The sequence below is a fragment of the Adiantum capillus-veneris genome, chromosome 5 (genome assembly GCF_014529385.1).
Source record: "Adiantum capillus-veneris isolate H3 chromosome 5, ASM1452938v2, whole genome shotgun sequence".
Taxonomy (NCBI): Eukaryota; Viridiplantae; Streptophyta; class Polypodiopsida; order Polypodiales; family Pteridaceae; genus Adiantum; species Adiantum capillus-veneris.
The window spans coordinates 144,818,605-144,824,603 of NC_140935.1; positions in this window are offsets into that span (position 1 = coordinate 144,818,605).

Consider the following 5,999-nt stretch of genomic DNA (forward strand, 5'->3'; position numbering starts at 1 on the left):
GACACTTACGCATCATTGTTGTCCATTACTTCACGTTGGAAGGGAGACAAAGTATCCAAGCTTAGTCCAAATCCACCCTCCTTGATTCAACAAATGTTGGGCTTACACTAGTAGGAGAAATGATAGATTTCCTACTCTCAATTGAATGATCACTCTCTCTCTTACAATGGCATAGAGTTCCCTTGCTAATCCCCTATTACAACACATGCACATGCATAAGACAATGAGCTTCCACTCAAGAGCTCCTTCTAGAGAGGTTGAGCTTGGCTTCTCAAGCTATAGCATAGTGCTCTTGCTTATGGCTCCCCCTTTTGTGCTAGCTACACCCTCCTTTTATAGCAATTTTGAAGGCTAGGGTTACTCCTCTAACCATGGTTGGGTTAGATTTTCAGCAATTTATCTAATTTCTTTTGCTTGGAATTATCAAGAAGTTGGTGGGGAAAGAGAGAGGAGAGAAATGGAGGTGATAGGACTTTTCATAGTGGGTTAGTGTTAGTAGAGTTAGTATTAATTTACAAATGGAATTGGATATTTAGAATGGGAGTATCCATGTAGGATACAAATAAGGAAGAAAAACTCTTAAGAGGTAAGAAAAGGTGGATTTCTTACAAGTTTGATGCTCCAAGTGTCTTGAGGAGGGCCAATTTTGACGCTTGTTGACGGTCCACTAGCTTTGACGGTACATTTTTTCTCCACTCTTGACCTTCCTTGAGAGACAAGGTAATTGAAGCTGAGTAATCAACCACCATGATGCTGTCTTTTAAGAGAAGAGGCTGAATTTTGTGGTTTTTTTGATAGATATGGGTAAATTGGAGGAGGAAAAATGAGACTAGGTGGTCAATTTTGGAATGGAATTGTGTGTGGGAGGTATGAGTTCACCATGGTTTCTCTTATTCTTCAAGGTTGAGGAGAAGGTGAGTAGGGTGCAGAGAGGAGTGGTGAGAGAGGTGGGGATGATGAGTGGAGAAGTGTGTGTGAAAGAGGAAAATGATAAAGTGGAAGAGAGAGTGTGGCTGCATAGCATGGGAAAACTGGGGTCCACTAATAAAATCATAGCTCACAGCTCGTAGCTCAAAAAAATATGAAAAACTTTGAAGAAAAAAGTTCAGCCCATGAGCTACAACTTTTGTTTGTATCACCTTTTCAAATTCGGAGAGCAAGTGAACTTTAAAAATTCAGCAAAACCGACCGTTTTTTTCCATGCACAAGGTCCTTGTGGGGTCCTTCTTTGGATGATTCTTTTGAATACCTCCAAGAGTGAGCCCTCCATAGTGCATGTATGCATGCCACCTACCCTTGACCTTATTTGGTATGTCTATAATTGAAGATATTGTTGAGATTATGATATAAGTGAATAGTACAACTAAGAAAATCAAATATTGAGGGGTCTAAAAAATATGTACATGTCAAATATAAATAATATAAGTGGAAAAAAATATAAAGGGGTCAAAAGAAATCTCTCTCATTATGAGGCTACCATAAAAAGATAAATATTTTTGGTGTTCTAAGTTTTTAGAAACAAAAAAAAACAAACAAAATAGATGTAGGAAGGGAAAAATCACAATAGTGAAAAAATATACACATAAATAAAACTAGTTTTTTTGGATTTTTGTTGGGGTGGAGTTACACCAAATATAAGAGAAGCTTACATGAAAATATTTCTATATGGAATAAAGAGTATGAAAAATGGTAAGAAAAATTGTGGTAATGGTGAAGCAATGTACAAAGCATAAATAACACACACCTAGGTAGAAATATTTAAATAAATACCAAAATAATTATGAAAAAATCTTTTATTTAGGCCCTATATATAAAGAAATATTTACATATGCATGGGCCATAATATACTTATATTTTTTATATTTTATATATTTTTCATTTTTTTGGCTCAACTAGCCCAATGACTAGCTAATTGAGGGTTTTTTAAGAAGATATGGGAAAAGTCCCGTGACTCACGCACGCCTATGTACAATGAAATGGTAGGGATAGCCACAGTGTTTGGTTGATTTTGGTAGGGTGAGGTAACTCACTGTGGCAATTACAAAGAGCCGAAAAACGGCTATCACCGTGAGGGAATTGATGTTGTGTTTAATAAGTGTTTTGCTTAGTGCTTGAAGTTTCCATCTTCATTGAAGGAACACAAAGAATTGTATTGTAAAATGTCTCTCTTGATGGGAGAAACCATAATACAAACCTTTTGGAGGAGAGACCATCTCCATGGAAATCCGGTCCTCAACTGTTGTCAATAGCTTAATTTCTCTCTCTTTTGAAGTATTGTTCATGCTATCTAACTAGGTGTTATGCTTTTTGTTGCCCTCTCCATCCAACCACTCTAGTTATTCTCATTAGGAATATATTCTAATGAAATGCTTACTATGTTCATGCTAATTTCCGCTACACACAAGTTACTAGGCCATTAAATGTTACATACATGGCAAATTAAGTTCTTCAAGACTGATCTGCTCTTTGGTAGTAACAGGTCGGGAAGTCCTACTCTTCTTGTCTGTACTCAAATAATCGGGTACTACTTCTTTCACCATATTTGGCAAGCAACTGCAGCGTGTTTGAGGGGGATCTGGTTGTGGCAAGCTTTTGTGAAATCATACAAGAGAGCAGAGTGACAATCCACATGATCGGAGGCAAAAAAGCCTCAGAGGACTAGTCTAGAACAATACATGTTATGATGACATCTTGTAATAAGTAAAGCCTAGGAGTAGTTGTGGTTTCTCTGTCAAGCTGAAAACTTGTAATGCTTTGACCCTCGAGGCTCGATCTGAGCTCAAGATTGGTGTATATTTCTGATGTTCTTAATACAATCCACTCACAAATGTGAGTTTTGGACAAAAAACAAGTGAAAGGATCATGATGGTTTTCTAAAACAATAAGAAAGTAATAGAATCTTTAGGTAGAGTTTAAGTAGAATTATATAAGGTGAAGCGATCGAGTGTCCTCCTCGCAAAGAAGCAAACCAAATATACTAGTATATTTTTTGGAAATTTGTAGGATTTTTGAGCTAAGTTTTGACATCATTGCACCAGTTTTTCTTCTCTTTATCATGGTTTTCTCATTAATATATATATATATATATATATATATATATATATATATATATATATAAAACTAATTAATATATATGTGTGTGTGTATGTGTATGTGTATGTATGTAGTATAGAACTTACTAGAATTAAGATGAAATCAAAATATCCATTTAATACTTAAAAAATAATAATATTTAAGGTAAGTCTCGATCATCGTTGAAAACATTGAAAGTGACCTAAACGAGCACATCTCTAAGGCTTCTTTTAGAAATCCAAAAAAGATAGTCTCTTGCCATGTATCACTAATCAACAAGGTTTTTAACCAATGGTCCATGATTGCACCCAAAATGTAACCCTTTTATAATGGCCTTATGGAGTCCCAAAAAAACAATGTGAAAGTTTATTATGGTCTACATAAGGCTATGTGAGAGAAAACAAATAAAATTTAAATAACATTTAAGGTAAGTCTCAATCAAGCCATTTTTTTATGTTCTTCTAGTCGGTACTCGCTACTCACAAATGGTTTATATATTACTAGTACAACGGCGCCGCCTTCGACGGCGGCACTGCTATGTGGATTTTTCCTCTCTCTCTCTCTCTCTCTCTCTCTCTCTCTCTCTCTCTCTCTCTCGCTCTATCTTGCCTCAAAATGTCTTCTCTCTCTAAAATACCTACCCACCCACTCTCTCAAGGTGTGTGAATGTGTGTGTGCTTTGACCTGCACATGACTCTGTGTGTGTGTGTGTGTGTGTGTGTGTGTGAATTCGGGAAAAATCATTTTCCAAAACGTACAAAATTCCTTTGCTAAATTTGCCAAGAGGAGATTTCAAAAAGTTGGGTTACTTTCTTTATTTTGGGACGGAATTTTTCCTTTTTCCACCGGCATATTTGAAATTGAAAACGACATGATATTAAGTTGAGACACATTTTTCCCGAGCACAACCAATGTGTGTTCTTCTTCTTCTTCTTCTTCTCTCTCTCTCTCTCTCTCTCTCTCTCTCTCTCTCTCTCTCTCTCTCTCTCTCTCTCTCTGGTTTGTGCACCTCATCTCGTTTCCGTAGATTCGTTGGCCTACCCTGGTTCACCACGCCATAATTGGCGCCCCCACAACCTGCTACGATGCTGCGATGGTTGATCCCAAGAGCCCGGGCCTGAGGCCGTGAGATTGCCCGGGCCCGTAAATCTCTCTCTCTCTCTCTCTCTCTCTCTCTCTCTCTCTCTCTCTCTCTGTGTGTGTCAATTCGAGAAAAATCATTTTCCCAAACATACAAAAATCCTTTGCTTGAATTTGCCAAGAGGAGATTTCAAAAAGTTAACTTTTCTTTATTTTGGGACGGAATTTTTCCTTTCACCCTTGTCCTCAACCGGTATTTTTGAATTTAAAAACGATAGGATATTAAGCTCAGACACATTTTATTCGAACACGGCGCAACAATGTGTGTTCTTCTTCTTCTTCTCTCTCTCTCTCTCTCTCTCTCTCTCTCTCTCTCTCTCTGTGTGTGTGTGTGTGTGTGTGTGTGTGTGTGTGTGTGTCTGTGTGTGTGTGTGTGTGGTTTGTGCACCTTGTCTCGTTTCCGTAGATTCGTTGGCCTACCCTGGTTCACCACGCCATAATTGGCGCCCCCACAACCTGCTACGACGCTGCAACGATTGACCGTGAGATTGCCCGGGCCCGTACATCTCTGTGTGTGTGTGTGTGTGTGTCAATTCGAGAAAAATCATTTTCCCAAACATACAAAAATCCTTTGCTTGAATTTTCCAAGACGAGATTTCAAAAAGTTTACTTTTCTTTATTTTGCGACGGAATTTTTCCTTTTACCTTGTCCTCAACCGGTATTTTTGAATTTAAAAACGACAGGATATTAAGCTCAAACACATTTTTTCCGAACACGGCGCAGCACTGTGTGTTCTTCTTCTTCTTCTTCTTCTCTCTCTCTCTCTCTCTCTCTCTCTCTCTCTCTCTCTCTCTCTCTCTCTCTCTCTCTCTCTCTCTCTAGTTCGTGCACCTTGGCTTGTTGCCACTGATTTGGTGGCCTACCCTGGTTCACCACGCCGTAGCTGGCAGGCCCACAACCTGCTACGACACTGCAACGATTGACCCCAGGAGACCGAGCCTGAGGACGTGCCATTGTCCCGACGCGTACATCTCTCTCTCTCTCTCTCTCTCTCTCTCTCTCTCTCTCTCTCTCTCTCTCTCTCTCTCTCTCTCTCTCTCTCTCTCTCTCTCTCTCTCTCTCTCTCTCTCTCGTGCACCCTGGCTTGTTGCCACTGATTGGTTGGCCTACCCTTGTTCACCACGCCATAGTTGGCGCCCCCACAACCTGCTACAATGCTGCAACGATTGACCCCAGGAGCCCGAGCTTGAGGCCGTGCCATTGTCCTGACCCGTACATCTCTCTCTCTCTCTCTCTCTCTCTCTCTCTCTCTCTCTCTCTCTCTCTCTCTGTGTGGGTGAATTCATGAATTTTTTTTCCAAACGTACAAAATTGCTTTGCTCGAATTTGCCAAGAGGAGATTTCAAAAAGTTTAGTTTTCTTTATTTTGGGACTGAATTTTTTCTTTTCCCCTTGTCCTCGATTGGCATTTTTGAAATTGAAAATGGCAAGATATTAAGCTCAGACACATTTTTCCCGAACACGATAGGGCAATGTTTGTTCTTCTTCTTCTTCTTCTTGTGTGTGTGTGTGTGTGTGTGTGTCAGTTCGGGAAAAATCATTTTCCGAAACGTACAAAATTCCTTTGCTTAAATTTGCAAAGAGGAGATTTCAAAAAGTTGGGTTACTTTCTTTATTTTGGGACGGAATTTTTCCTTTTCCCAACGGCATATTTGAAACTGGAAACGACATGATATTAAGCTGAGACACATTTTTTCCGAGCACAGCCAATGTGTGTTCTTCTTCTCTCTCTCTCTCTCTCTCTCTCTCTCTCTCTCTCTCTCTTTGTGGGTGAATTCAGGAATTT